The sequence below is a fragment of the Lepus europaeus genome, chromosome 11, assembly GCF_033115175.1.
Source record: "Lepus europaeus isolate LE1 chromosome 11, mLepTim1.pri, whole genome shotgun sequence".
Classification (NCBI taxonomy): Eukaryota; Metazoa; Chordata; class Mammalia; order Lagomorpha; family Leporidae; genus Lepus; species Lepus europaeus.
Window position 1 is genome coordinate 21,686,413 of NC_084837.1, and position 16,260 is coordinate 21,702,672.

The window sequence follows — 16,260 nt, forward strand, 5'->3', positions numbered from 1 at the left end:
TTGAACTGCCCATTCTAATTTTCTATGTTTCAGATTTTTCTTAATATAAAGTTTGGAAACAAAGTTACACTGGGAGAGGTTTGTGAACAGGACTTCCAAAGCCAGGAGATGCTGGAGTTCCTAGTGAATGATGTCAGAGCTTTGTTGTTGAGAACAAATACATGAATTGTAAATTATCCAAGTCTGATAAAGCCTTTCTCAAAGTGGACCCCACAGGCCTCGGGCATCAGCATCACTCGGGGTCTTACTAAAGGTGCACGAGTGAGCCCCTGAGTTCCTCCGAGGCTGTCGTGAGTCAGAATCTCGAAATGTCCCAGGTGAGTCTCAGCTGCCATGCTCACTACACCTCCCTGTTACAGGATGCATCTGGAGCATTTATTAAATGTTCAGGCTACCAGGTCTTTGCTTGGTAATTCTAATTCATTTGGGTTGGGGCCAGAAACTCTGCACGTGTAGCAAATACCCTAGACTATTTTGCAACTGGGCAAGTTTAGGAAACACAGAGTTAGAGAACTCTGAAGAGTCACTGCCAAGGGGTTAAACACACTTGTTAAGAATCACCTGGGGCCAGCGCCACGGCTCATTTGGCTAATCCTCTGCCTGCGGCGCCAGCAGCTTGGGTTCTAGTCCTGGTCGGGGCGCCGGATTCTGTCCCGGTTGCCCCTCTTCCAGTTCAGCTCTCTGCTGTGGCCTGGGAAGGCAGGGGAGGATGGCCCAAGTGCTTGGGCCCTGCACTCGCATGGGAGACCAGGAGGAAGCACCTGGCTCCTGGCTTCGGATTGGCACAGCATGCCAGCTGTAGCGGCCATTTGGGGGGTGAACCAACGGAAGGAAGACCTTTCTCTCTTCTCTCTCACTGTCTAACTCTGCCTGTCCAAAAAAAAAAAAAAAAATCACCTGGACCATTGTTGGAAGCCACCCATATTTGCAAGCCTTGCTGAAACTCTCCAGAAAAATAGGCATGGGGGTCTCTATGTTTATCAAGAGCCATTGGAGATTTGTTTTTTTTTTTTAAGGCAAAAGCACAGAGACAGAAAGAGTGATCTTGCATCCACTGGTTCACTCCCGAAATGCCTGCAACAGCCATGACTGGATCAGGCCAAGACCAGGAGCCAGAAACTTAAGCTGGGTCTCCCATGTGGGTGACAGGGATCCAACGACTTGAGCCATCACCTGCTGCCTCCCAGGGTCCGCACTGACAGGAAGTTGGAATTGAGGGCAGAGCCGGGACTCGAACCCAGGCAGCATCTTGACTGCTATACCAAATGCAGTCCCATTCTCTAGTGATTCTTGCCATCAGACATCTTGGGAAACATCAGAGCGCAGGAATGCAAAGCTACCTGACCAAATGGCCTGGAGAAGCAATGGGGTAGCACAGATAGGGTGAAAGGACGGTGCCCACGCAACAAAAGCACCTCTACTGTCTCGGCGGCCCTCTGGCACATCTCCCAGGTGTTCTATCCCCACATTGTCATCCTGAGAGTCTGATTAGAAGGTGCCCTCCCACAGGAAAAGAGGGAAACATGAGTTTCCCTCCAGGAAGGGCCTCCAGGAAGAAAATGGGCTGGTGGAAGTGTGAGGTTTGGGTGCCCTTGGTAGCTAGAGCTGTCACTGTAAATTGATCTTCTGTTGAGCCGGATTCATGCAGAAATCTCACCAACTCAGCTAAGTGCAGGGCAACACCCGAAAGATGGCCTAATTTTTTCACTCAGGCACAATATTAGCTAGAAGCTGGATCAGAAGCACATTATCCAAGACTCCAATAGGCTCTCCCATATAGGATGCGGACATCCCAAGCAGTTGCTTAACACGCTATGTCGCAACATCTGCCCCCAGGCTGCCTTTTTAGTCCACACATTCTAAAAAAGTGGCCCTGGGGCAGGCATTTGGATTCTACTCGGGATGCCTGCATCCTATATCAGAATGCCTGGGTTTGAATCCTAGCTCACCTGCCCATCTTAGTTTCCTGCTAATGTGTACATTGATGAACAGCAGATGGTACCTCAAGTATCTGGGTCTCTGCCACCCACCTGGGAGACCCCGATGGAGTTCTGGCTCATATCTTCAACCTAGCCCAGCCCCACTATCACAGGCAATTGGGGAGTGAACCAGTGGATGGAAGACTTCCCTGTTGCCTCGTGTGAGTGTATGTGTCTGCGTTCCAAACAAATAAAAAGTTAATAAAAATTTAAAGTGAGGCTAGCCAGTGTTGTGGCTTGGTGGATAAAGTTGCTGCCTGCTCCACTGGCATCCCATATGGGTGCTGGTTGGAGTGTCAGTTGCTCTACATCCAATCCAGCTCCCTGCTTATGGCCCAGAGAAAGCAGTGGAAGATGGCCCAAGTGCTTGGGTTCCTGTCACCCACGTGGGAGACCCAGAAGAAGCTCCTGGCTCCTGGCTTCAGTCTGGTCCAGTCTTGGCCTTTATGGCCTTTTGAGGAGTGAACCAACAGATGAGAATCTCTCTCTCTCTCCTCCCTTTCTCTCTGCAACTCTGCCTTTCAAATAATTCTTTTAAAAAAAATCTTTGTAAAAAATGTCACAGTAGGGGTCCTTTCCTTATGGTAGCACTTACCCCAAACAGAAAGTATACTGCTACTCATATTTCCCTCTTTATTCTCTTGCCCTGTTCACCAGATTTTAAGCTCCACAAGCACCTTTTTCATCCTTAGGATCCCCAGCCTCTTCACAGGCCCTACCAGAGACTTCATGTGAGTAACTGATGTTTGTTGCATAGTGAATGTGTGTGAATGAATGACCAAGACTCCATGTTGGAAGTTTCTGCAGAAGACATCCGGTGCAAGGTCCCACTCTGTACTTGTGTATCCTCCCCCCATACTTGGAGACCCTCCTCATGGACTACTGCCTGCTGGTGAAGGGGTTTTTGTTTTTTTGTTTTGTTTTGTTTTTTTAACCTGATCTGCAGTGAAACAAGACTGATAAGACCAGTGCTTTTCCATTGCTCTAAATGCATTCAACTTAAAGGATTTTATTTATTCTGAGATGTTCTTCCTGTTTGGGGAGTATTAAAACATTATGCATTAAATTATGGTGACAGTGAGTGGCATTTAGCTATTTAATGTCCTGGGAAAACAAGAATAAAAACTGGCTACCCTTGGTTGGTTTCCTGAGTCTTCTGGCCTGAGAAGTTCGGAAGCCTGGAAGCCCCAGGTCTCACATCCACCCTAACTGGCTCTTCAGACAATGCTGGCATGGCTGTGGAATCTCTGGGTGGCTTTGTGAAACACACTTTCTCTAAGTCTTTGTCTTGCTGTGCCTTCCTACATGGCAACCGGTGGGGAAGGGTGGGTGGTGCTACTGTGCCTTCCTCCCTGGGGGTCTGCTACAGGTGGGAGCTGACCCCAGCTGCTGCCTCTCCAGGTTCACCTTGGGGTTCATGCGAAGAACATGCCCAGTGGCTGAGCACAGCATGGGTGTGGGAGCTGAGCCATTCCTGACCAACACTGGATTCTTTCCACGTGGGGCCCTCAGCTCAGGAATACACCCCCTCCCAACTTCACAGAGACTTTCTCTGGACTGCGCTGTAGGGTGAGGCTCTTCTGCCCAATTATTCTTTCTCTCTCTCCTTTCAGAGCTGTTGCACCTGCATCCCACTCCGAAGTTCCTCCCTGCCTGCTCTTGCTCCCTTCTCAGTTAACCTCCACGGTATTTCTGCCAATGAGTGGCTTCCTTGTCTAACCTGCTTCTTCAAGGGCCCTCCTGAACTGCTACACCTACCCATTGTCTTCAAGGGACTCTGGGAGTTGGTTGAGGTCTTCCCTCGTGTGATCCAACCAGCTGCACAACCATGGAGAGGTAACCTCATCTATTTCACCATTTGTAAAGTGGGGATCATGCAACTCATCTTGTGAGGTTCTAAAGCTCGAAGTGGACATGGGAAGGGCCTAACAATGTCTTGTAAAATGCTAAGGGTGTCTCCCCCACCTACAGGCACTGTGAGGAAATGGCGCTGCCCATTCAAATAGTGTTCTGAGCTGCGAAAATGCATTGTATATGTTCAAAGAAAAAATGGACACATTGATTTTTTTTTAAAGTTGCAGATTTTAAGGGACTTGGAGTTTTCCTAGAGTTATCAGTGTATGATATTTAATGATCTAATGTACAATGAGCTATAGTGCAAGTGCTCACTTCCGAAAGCAGATGACCAGGCTGTAACCTGAGAGGAGCAGGATTTGGGCAAGGTAGAGACAAGGCTGGCTGGCAGGGAAATGATTTCTTGGTTGGAAGGAGAGTAGCACAGGCGATTCTCTGGACAGAAAGGTACAGAACCACTCCTCTGCAGGCACGCGAGAGTAGGATACTCAGGTCAAGGTGTGGAGAAGGAGTTGAGTAGGAAATTAGACTTGGGTCACTGAACAAAAGCACCAAGGATGGAGGAAATGTGGAAACTGGCTTAAAGCAAGTCAAGCTAGTGTCTGCATCAGACAGAACTCTCTCTCTACAAACATCCGCCACTGGGATCTTCAGACTCTGTTTTACTACTGGTCCACTCAGAGTTTTTTGGCTTTACAATGGTGCAAAAACAATGTGCATTGAGTAGAAGCCATCTTTGAACTTGGCTCTCTCCCTGGCTAGCGCTGCATGGTCCAGTCCTCTCTCCTGCCTGGGCAGCAGCAATGGGCACAGCTCCCAATCAGCCCCAGGCCACGGGGGAACCCTCAACACTTAACAGTGTGCAGAGCTGCTAAGCAAAGGTGCTTGTAGGTTAAGTACATTTAATGACTTTTCAACTTATGATGGTTTCAACTTACGATGGGTTTAATTGGACGTAACTCCCCAGTTGAATAGGGGAACTTCTGTCATGTTTTCTGAAGGGTAGCCACAGCTATGAGAAACTGGCTTCTGGATTTAAAAACATTACAAACAAATAATTGCAATGTCTGTTCTCATAAGCTAGTTAGGAGGTCTGAAAATGAGCTGACACATTACAGGGCACAGAGTAAGTCCCTGATCAACGTTAATTTCTTTGCTGTTCTGCACAAATGTACAGCCGGGGTCTGTCTCACATGGAAACAGGTTTTATTGACTTTTCAAAGACAGGGTCTCTTGAAATCAAGCAATAAGGCCTAGGACAAGAATGCCAGGGCTTGAGTCAGGATGTGAGGGGATGAAGAAAGAGAGGAGGAGGGAGGCACTGCAGAATTGGTGACAGATGGGACGTGGGGAGGCCACACCAGGAGTCAGCCCTGCTGAGACACTAGAAGCGACAGGCAGGCTGGAGCCAGGTTCCCTAAACTTGAGTTCAGATCTCACGATGAGGCACTCAGGTATCTTTACGCTGTGGGGGCACACAGGCTGACACCCAGCCAGGGCATTGTGATGGCTGGCTGCACAAGCTTCAGGAACCCCCAGTGCTGCTTTACCCCAGGGGGTCATGAATCCAAGTTTACAGGGGAGCCAGGTGCAGGGCAAACGTGGCCAGGGCGAGCCTCGGCTGAAGTGCTGGGATGCGAGGAATCCGTTTGCAGCTTTCACTCCGGTTCTTACCGCCCTGAGGACAGTTTTCAAATTTCCTTAGGTTTCTCAGTTTGGAGAATTGCAGAGACTACTCCATAAGGGTAGCTTTAAAAGACTGCCGCCACACACAGGCCGTGAGCGGCTGTGAGTGGTTACTCTTCAACAGCCACACCGGAGTGTGGGTTGGATGAGCATGTTAGATCGACGCAGAAAAAAACAGACATAACATCTACCCCTGTAACCATCCTTAGGTGTCAATTTCAGTGGCATTAAGAGCATTAGGGGCCAGCGCTGTGGCATAGTGGATAGGGCCACCACCTGTAGTGCCGGCATCTCAAATGGGTGCCCGTTTGAGTCCTGGCTGCTCCACTTCTCATCCAGCTCTCAGCCATGGCCTGGGAAAGCAAGCCCAAGTGCCTAGGCCCCTGCACCCACATGGGAGACCTGGAAGAAGCTCCTGGCTCCTGGCTTCAGATCAGCGCAGCTCCAGCCGTTGTGACCAAATGGGGAGTGAACCAGTGGATGGAAGACCTCTCTCTTTCTCTCTGTCTCTTCTTCTCTTTCCTTCTCTTTTAAATAAATAAATCTTTAAAAAAAAAAAGACCATTCACAATGTTGTGCAACCATCACTACTATCTGTTTTTCCACACTTTTTTTCATTTTCCCAAACTGAAACTCTATTCATTCAACAATCACTTTCCATTCCCCTCCTCCCAGCCCCTGGCAATCAACATTCTACTTGCTGCCTCTGTGAATGTGAAGCCCACAAGCTTTGTTCTTGGGGCAAGCATTGCGGCGCAGTGGGCTAACCCACCACTGGCAACACCAGCACCCCATAGGGGACGGCCAGTTCAAGTCGCAGCTACTCTGCTTCTGATCCAGCTCCTTGCTGATGCACTGGGAAGGAAGCTTCTGATGACCTCAGTACTTGGGCTCCTGACACACACATGGGGAGACTTGGATGGAGTTCCTGGCCTTAAGCTTTGGCCTGACCCAAACTTGGCTATGCAGCCATGTGGGGACTGAACTAGTGGAAGGAAGACTGATCTCTCTCTCCCCCAACAAACTGTCACTCTGCCTCAAATAAATACGTACATCATTTAACGTCTGTCCTTGTGTGACCTGTTTATTTCACTTAGCATTACATCCTCAAGGTTTATCTATGTTATAACCTGCATCACTTTTTTTTTCTGTTTTGTCTCCAGCACCTGCCTCTATGAGTGGCATTTAGTAGGCACTCAGTGACTGCAGGGGTGAATGGATACATGCCCATGTCGCTGCCTTGATGGGCAAGTGGCTGGCTGCAGCGAGCAGGCTGAACAATACTCCACGAGGAGATCTTCCGAGGCAACTTCCTTTGCCGTAGAAGTAGGCACAAAGGGCTAATTCTGATTTTTTGAACATTTTGTCAGGTACGCTATCTTTCTGAGTGATTTCTAGAACATACAATCCAAACCAAGTAACTGGTACAGTCACTCCAAAAATATAAATATAAGCAAATGAACCACAATTTCAAACACAAACGCAGATGGATCACACTGTTTAAAAATAAACCAATGTGTGAAGTATTAATTATAGTTTTTTTAAATGATGGAACATCTCAAAAGATGTTGTAAGCTTTAAAATAAATACAGTCAGAAGGGTAACTACAACCATGGCACAACCACTCCTATGTACAGACTTTAGGTCAGAGTTACAGAAATGGGACTTGAGATCATGTCGGGGAGATAACTTGCTCACATATCATCGTGAGAAAAACAAAGTAGAAATTACTTCTACTAGAAGTTATCAAATCCCTCTTCTTTTTTCCTCAAAGATTTATTCATTTATTTGAAAGTCAGTGTACAGAGAGAGGAAAGTCAGAGAGATCTTCCATCCGCTGGTTCACTCCCCAAATGGCTGCCATGGCCAGAGCTGGGCCAGCCTGAAGCCAGGAGCCAGGAGCCAGGAGCTTCCTCTGAGCCTCTCATGTGGGTGCAGGGGCCCAAGCACTTGGGCCATTCTCTGCTGTTTTCCCAAGTGCATTAGCAGGGAGCTGTATCAGAAGTGGAATAAGCCGGTGCCGCGGCTCAATAGGCTAATCCTCCGCCTGCGGCGCCAGCACCCCAGGGTTCTAGTCTCGGTCGGGGCGCCAGATTCTGTCCTGGTTGCCCCTGTTCCAGGCCAGCTCTCTGCTGTGGCCTGGGAGTGCAGTGGAGGATGGCCCAACTCCTTGGGCCCTACACCCCATGGGAGACCAGGAGAAGCATGGTCTTCGGATCAGCGTGGTGCACCTGCCGCAGCGTGCCGGCCATGGTGGCCATTGGAGGGTGAACCAACGGCAAAGGAAGACCTTTCTCTCTGTCCACTCTGCCTGTCAAAAAAAAAAAAAAAAAAAAGAAGTGGAATAGCGGGGAATTGAACCAGCACCCATATGGGATGCCAGCACTGCAGATGGCAGTCTAACCTGCTGTGCCACAGTGCTGGCCTCTATCAAATCCCTCTATTGGCTGTTTTTTTCAACTGCAAATGCAAATGAAATGTATGCACAGGTTGAAATAGTTGAGATGCAAAACAAATCTAGGGTTGTATTTTTTATAACTTAAATGACCAGAATCTCTTCCCAATATGTTTTTTTAAAGATTCATTTTTTATTAATTTGAAAGGCAAAGTGACAGAGAAAGAAAGAAAGGGAGAGGGAGAGATCTTCCATCCTCTGGTTCATTCCTGAAATGGTGACAACAGCCAGGGCTGGACCAGGCTGAGGCCAGGAGCCAGGAACTCCATTCTGGTCTCCCACATGCGTGGCATGGCAGGGACTCAAGCACTTAGGCCAACATCATTTGCTGCTTTCCCAGGTGCATTAGCAGGTAGCTGGATGGGAAGTGGAGCAGCCAAGACTTGAACCAGCACTTTGATAGGAGATGTTGGCATTGTAGGAGATGGCTTAACTCACCCTGCCACAAAGCAGTCCCTTCCCCAATATTTTTTAACAGCAACCCCTGCATGATGAGAACATTGCACAGTTGCTGGCGATGACAACTTCCTCCCAAGCAGGCAATGCTGTTGCATGGGATGCCTTAGATGTGGATGAACTCTACACTGTCCACATCTCTGGGAACACGGAAGAGAAGCTGCCCGGTTCTGTATGTTAATTTATGGCAGATTTTCTCAGAGATTTTGTTATGTTAATACCCCACCATTCAGAAAAGTACAGTACTACAGCAGTTCCTAGACTTACACTTGAGTCCAGAGCCCTATTTCACAGGTCTTCGGGGAGGACTAGTGCTGCCTGCAATGTATTTTGGGAAACACTGGGTCTGAAAATAAGTTTGAGAATGCACTAAAGATGATCAATTAAAAACTTGCATCTAACAGTTCAACGTTAAAGAAAAAACACATGTTTTGGGGCAATGTAGGAAGGTGGCCAGTGATTAAAGACCAAGCTTCAGGCAAAACAAAACTGGGCTCAAATCCCAGCTCTAGGAGCTTAGTGATTGAGATGCCTATGTCCCACAGGAGAGTACTTGGCTTCCGTATCCAGCTCTGGCTCCTGACTCCAGTTTCCTGCTGATGGACACCCTGGGAGGCAGTGGTGATAACTGTTACTGGGTTCCTGCCATCCATGGAGGTGGGGGGCTTGGATTGAGTTCCTGGCTCTCGGGCTTGGACTAGCCCCAGTCATTGCAGGCATTTGAGGAGTGAACCAGTGAACAGGAGTGCTCTCTTCGTCTCTGTCTCTCTCTTTCTCTGACTCTCAAATGCACACAAACACGCAAAGTTTGGTTAAAAAGGAGAAAAGTCAAAAGAGGAACACAGAAGTATCACAGAGGAAGCAGGAGGCAGCTGCCATCCAGAGAGCTGGGAAAACCAAGTGCAGCTAAACTTAGAGAAATGTAGAAGCTTGGAAGGGGGGGGATCCCATAGACCCAAAACACCCTGGCCTCTGAGGAGGCTGCACTTGTGGGCAGGGCCCGGGGCCTAGAATGGGGGCGAGGAAGCACCCATGACAGACGTCAGAACTGCAGTCTGGGTTCAGCGGCTGCTCCCATGATCAACCACTACCGCCGAGGTAAAGCAGCAGGATGGGCTGATGCTCACAGGAACAGGAGGTGGGCAGGAAGCAGACAGGAGAGGCAGCCTCTTCCTCCTCTCTTCTGGTCTCCCCTGTTGCTCTGATTTGCAAAGCCTCACACGGAGCCAGCTGGCAAAGCACAAATGTGGTCTGCAGGGTCCTAACTCCAGCATCACCAAGCAGAGACCGGAGGCTAAGTCTGGAGCCGAGAGGCAATCACCTAATTGCTGGCATGGATACAAAGTGCCTGAAGCAGACAAAACCCTGACAGTTACTCCTCCTTCTAACCTGTCTAATTGACTCAGCCCTCCGCCTGCTAGGTATTTGCAGAATTTCTGTAGGACCTAGCTGTGATAAACACAGATGGGACTAAATGCCTGGCAGTTGAACCAATTAGATGAAATGAATAAGGTGGGCTTAACATCAAACTTAAAACATTAAAATTGAACTCTTGCTTCTGTCCCTCACCTCCCTCCCTCATCTTTAAAAGTCTAACTCAGAAGAGGCCACTTCCCGCTTTAACCCCATTCCTCCCACTGCACAGCAACAACTCCTGCCCTGGCCAACTCAGTCTGTCCTCTCTCCTGCTCCCTCCACATGGCTCATCCTTGTTTATTCAGCTCACTCACACAGCCCTCTTCTCTGTTTCCTCAACACCCCAACCTCTTTTCTTTTTTTAAGGATTTATTGGGGCCGGTGCTGTGGTGTACCGGGTAGGGCTGCTGCCAGTAGTATTAGCATCCATATAGGCGTCAGTTCAAGTCCTGGCTGCTCTACTTCCAACCCAACTCTCTGCTGTGGCCTAGGAAAGCAGTAGAAGATGGCCCAAGTCCTTGGGCCCCTGCACCCACATGAGAGACCTGGAAGAAGCTCCTGGCTCCTGGCCTCAGATCGGCCCAGCTCCAGTTTTTGCAGCCATCTGGGGAGTGAACCAGCAGATGGAAGACCTCTTTCTCTCCCTCTGCCTCAGCATCTCTGTAACTCTGCGTTTCAAATAAAATAAATAAATCTTTAAAAAGATTTGAATGGCAGAGCAACCAAGAGAAAGGGACACACATACACACATACACACACACACACAATCTTCCATGCACTGGTTCACTCCCCAAATGGCCACAACAGCCAGGTTTGGGCCAAGCAGAAACTACGGGCCAGAAATTCCATCCAGGTCTCCCATAGCAGTGGCAGAGGCCCAAGTATCTGGACCATCTCCTGCTGCCTTCCCAGGTACATTAACAAGAAGCTGGCTGGGAAGTAGAGCAGCCAGCACTGGAACCAGCACTCCCAACATGGGATGCTGGCATTGCAAGCAGCAGCATAACCTGCTGCAGCACTGCTCAGGCCCCACCTGAGCTCTTGTTCATTTTGGGCTCTTGCACCTTCAATTCCTACCACGCAAAATGCATTCCCCAGGTGCTTGACATAGCTGGTTCTCTGTAATCCTGCAGGACTCAGCTCAATCACAGGATCTTCAAAGAGGCCTGCCCCAACACCATCCTATCAGGTTACTCCCTAACTTGTGTGTCTCCTTCCTGGCACGCAACATGGGCTGCAGTATATATTTTTTTAAATGATTTATTTATTTGAGAGGCAAAGTTAGAGAGAGAGACAGAGACAGACAGAGAGAGACAGAGACAGAGACAGGGAGAGAGGTCTTCCATCTGACCCAATGGCCAGAATTGGGTCAATCCAAAGCAGGAGCCAGGAGCTTCTTCCAGGTCTCCCAAGTGGGTTCAGGGGCCTAAACAACTTGGACCATCCTCCCTTGCTTTCCTAGGCCATAAGAAGAGAGCTGGATCAGGAGTAGCCATGACACAAAGCACCATCCATATGGGATGCCAGCGTTACAGGCAGAGACTTAACCTACTACACCACAGCACTGTCCCCAGTATATTATGTTTTAATTTACTGCTTATTGTTAGTGTCCCCTTGCCTCATACCCACTTGAGGGTGTTCTATTGAGGGCAAGGACCCCTAAGAGTAGGTTCAGCTTGTATCTCTAGCCCCAAGAATAGCAGTGAGTTCAAAGAGGTCTTTTAAGTATTTGCAGAATGAATGAGTTGTGTTGAGGGATGGGGACCAGGACACATGAGTAAGACAGAGTCTGGCCTGCAGGGAGCAACAATCACCAGAAAAGTGGACTTGTGCTCCAGGCTCACCTGTGGGTATCACTCACCTTACCCTGGCCAGAGCATGAGTCATCCAAGGCCACTCACCCCCAAGTCCTTGGACCCTTCTTGTCCCTCAGCTGGATTACTGCAGTAACATCTTGATGCTGACACGCCTACCTCCAGCATCCCCATAATATGAAAGCTAAGCCATTCTCCAAACTCGTGTATTTATTTATGTGATTGACATGTTCTACAGCTTAATCCAATACTAATGAATTTTAATTTCTTATGTAGATAAAAATAAACAGGAGTTCAACACTTGGACCACACCCACGCGGTGGACTGAGACATTTCAAACCACTTCCAGTGGTGATGTTTCTAGAATGCAAATCCAATCATATTGCTCCGTTGAAAATTACTGCATGATTCCTTAATGCTTTTCAGATTCATTTATTCACTCAGCAAATATTTGTTCAATGGAAAATTGTGCAAAGCAGTGAGAATACACAGATAAACAAGTCTTAGGCAGTTTCTGGTCTATCAAGAGGCACAGGTAAGGAAACAAGCAGAGAACACGCAATGTGGTAAGCGTCACGTGTGTGGGTGGAGGAGGAAGCCACCTTAGACTTGGAGGGGAAGGGAAGGCTTCCCAAGGGAATGAGGGACAATTAGGTGTCAACAAGGCACAGGACAGCACTTACAGGTCCTTCTAAGTTCAGGGGCATGGGAGAGTTCAGAGGAGCTGGAGTGTTACCCAGTGTGCTGGAGAAAGCACAGGGAACGAATGGGACTGCAGAACACATGGTCAGGATAGCGCTGGGCAGGATTTAAACTTTATCCTGATGGCAAATGGGAGGCACTGGAGGGTTTTAATAATAGCTTGATTGTGGGTACGTGTGGTATCGGACTGCGTGTGCAGGATAAACAGGTGTTGGGGAGCCTGAGGGGTTACCCTAAGAGGCCGAGAGACAGTGAGGACACTGTGGCAAAGCATCAGGTACTGATGAAGGGGAGCCTGGCACGGGGCAGGCAGGGGTGAAGGCAGAAGCAGGACATGATAGCTATGCTTCCGGCCTGCGCATCTGAGTTGTGGATGGTATCATTCACCAAGATGAAGGACTCAGGAGGCACAATGAGGCAAAAAGGAAGAGGAGCCTGGGAGACAAGGAGTAGGGTTATGGGCCTAGGGTTCAGCAGAATGTGTAGGCCTGGGGCTACACAGGTTAGGGAAGGTGTTCAACACAGGAAGGGATGGACTCAGCTCCAGATGAGAAGCCGAGACCCTGGAGGTCTTGGTCCCGAGGGCACCCACATGTAAAGAGCCCCATGAGGTTGAGGAAGGCCGAGCGGAGACCAGGAGCAGAGAGGAAAGCAAGTTTAGTGAGCAAAGAAAGGAGACAGGACTTAGTACAGGGGTGAAATTCAGACCGGCTAACTGATCGGATGTGGGGAAGGGTCAAAGGGCCCAGAGGAGTAGAATGGGACTGGGGATTTGGGTGGTTGGGAGATAGCCCTGTCACTAGCTAAGGAGGGGGAAATGGGAGACAAACAGGTTTTTGTAGGAAGATGTGTTCTACTTTGGACATGTTGGAGGTACCTCTGGGCAGTATAGATGGAAATAACTACTAGCTGGGGTCAGCACTGTGGCTCACTTGGTTAATCCTCCGCCTGCAGCGCCGGCACCCCATATGGGTGCCAGGTTCTGGTCCCAGTTGCTCCTCTTCCAGTCCAGCTCTCTGCTGTGGCCTGGGAGGGCAGTGGACAGCCCAGGTGCTTGGGCCCTGCACCCACATGGGAGACCAGGAGGAAGCACCTGGCTCCTGGCTTCGGATCGGTGCAGCGCTGCCGGCTGTAGCGGCCATTTGGGGAGTGAACCAATGGAAGGAAGACCTTTCTCTCTGTCTCTCTCTCTCTGTCTATAACTCTACCTGTCAAATACATTTAAAAAATAATAATAAATAACCACTAGCCACAGAAAGATCAGAAATAGAGAAACAGATGTGAGGAGAACTAGCTAGAAGTAAGGATTGTACACAATCCAGAAGAGAGAGCATGAGCAGTTACCTGTGGGAACTGCTAGCTAGTCCACATTTGAGTCCCAGATGTCTCCTTGCACACAGCCAGGCACACCAGGGGGACCAGTACATAATGACGAGACATTGCTCCACTTTATGATGCATGAGGCCGTCAGAGAAGAGAGGAATCAAAGGCAATGATATCTGTGGACCACCTGCATTAGACTCATTGAAGGGCTGGTTAGAACGAAGATTGCAGACCTCCTGAATCAGAATTTTAAGAGGATAGACCTAGGAATCTGCATTTTTACTTCTCCCCAAAAGCAATTCCTAAGCACCATTAAAATGCAGTGGAGAATGGAGACTCAGAAATCCTAACTTGGGGCCGGCGCTGTAAGTTAATCCTCTGCCTGCAGTGCTGTATGGGCACAGTTTCTAGTCCTGATTGCTCCTCTTCCCATCCAGCTCTCTGCCTGGGAAAGCAGTGGAAGATGGCCCAGGCACTTGGGCCTCTCTATTCACGTGGAAGACCTGGAAGAAGCTCCTGGTCCCTGGCTTCAGATCAATGCAGCTCTGGCTGTTACAGCCAATTGGGGAGTGAGCCAGAGGATGGAAGACTTTTCTCTCTATCTCTCCCTCTCATTGTCTGTAACTCTACCCCTCAAATAAATAAATCTTTTAAAAAAAATCATAACTCAAAATAGTTATGTGTAGAATCCTCCAAAAAGTTCACCAAGAATGAGGAATGAGAAAGAATCCCCCAGATGGGGTAACTAGGAATGCACCAGGCATGCTTGGGAATAGAACAGAATAAAAACAGAAATTCAAGTAGAATAACAGGAAGGTAAGAGTAGAGGTAGACTAACAGCGAATGAGAGACAAGAAATCAAGGACTAGTGCAGGGTTCAGAGGCTCCCAGGCCCACAGTGTAGCTGGGTTACCTGGGGAACTTCGGACTCAACATGTCGAGGTTCTGTTGTGATTCTGTTATGTATCAACACTGGAGAATCACTGGTACAGGTGACTTTTTCAAGATGTTCAAAGCTAAGGGAAATAATAATGGGATAGGAGCCAAATAGCTGTCATAGGGTTAAATAACGGTTGATGGAGGGGGTTCCATTATTTTTAGTAATAACTAGCATAATTTGAGGCTGAAGGAAATAGGTTGAAGACACAAGAGAAAAGAGTTAAGCCAGTGTTCTGCTTTCTCAAGGACATCACTCTGTTCATTTTCTGTCTATGGCATTGCCAGTTTTTCCCTGTCTACTGGATCATTCTTATAAGTGTTCCAACGTGTGGCTATTTCCTCCCAGTGCTTCCAATTAAACACTGGCAGACCCACATCCTACAGTTACCACACCACCTCCCTGCTCCTTGTTACCACAAGACCCTCCAAGGAGTTGTTTCTCTTCGCTGCCTCCAACGCCTCTCTTCCCGCCCTCTCTTGACCTCAGTGCAGATTTTCACCAGACACACCACCAAAACCGTGCTTATCCAGGACACAAATGGCCTCTGCTTGCTAAAGCCAGTGGCCAATTCTCGACCTCACACATTTGACACAGATCACTGCCTCCTCCCTAAAATTCATTCTTCATTTGGTGTCCCAGGAACCAAGTGATGGTGGCTTTAAAACAGGACTGAAAATTCTTGAATATTCCCCCCATCATGAGGTGGAGTCAACGTCTGCTCCCCTTGAATCTGGACGGGGTTGTGGCTGTTTGGACTAATCGGGGACAATGCGAATGACGCTATGTGGCTTCCATGGCTGGGTCATGGAAGACTAAGCAGACTCAGATCAGGAACAAAGCTGCCCACTGTGCCTACTGCAACGTTGTGCAGGAAGTACTAACCAGGGAAATTAGGCAGGGAAAAGAAGGAAAAGCCTCTACATTGGAAAGGAAGAAGTAAAATGTCTGTTTACACACGACATGATCTTATACATAGAAGGGTATAAGGAGTCCAGTAAAAAACTACTGAGACGAATAAATAATTTCAGCAAATTTGTAAGATACATCAATACAGAAAAAAAGTCAATTGTATTTCTATTTGTATTTTCTGTTGAAAATACATTTTCATTTGAAAATGAAACTAAAATAACAATTCCACTTACAATAGTATCTAAAAGAATAAAACACTTTGAAATAGATTTAATAAAAACAAATGCAAAACTTATGTGCTGAAAACAAACACTGTTGAAAGAAAACAAAATCCAAACTAAGTCAAAAGACACCAGGAGGAGCAAGATGGTCGCCAAGTAACACTAATATGAACAGCTATTCACATACAAAACCGGATTCACAAGAATTAGGGAGACCAGGTGAGAGATCACAGTACGTGGTTTTAGCATTTGGCACAGTGGTTAAGACCTTGCTTGGGATGCCCTATCCTGTACGGGAGTGGCTGGGTTCAAGTGCTGGCTCCTGTTCCAGGTCCAGCTTTCCGCCAGTGCACACCCTGGGAGGCAGATGATGATTCATGTACGTGGGTCCCTCCACCCACATGGATTCCTGGATTCAGTTCTGTCTTCCTGGCTTCAGTCTGGCCGTGGCCCCATCGTTGCAGGCATTTGGGGAGTAAACCAGCAGATGGAAGATCTCTCTCTC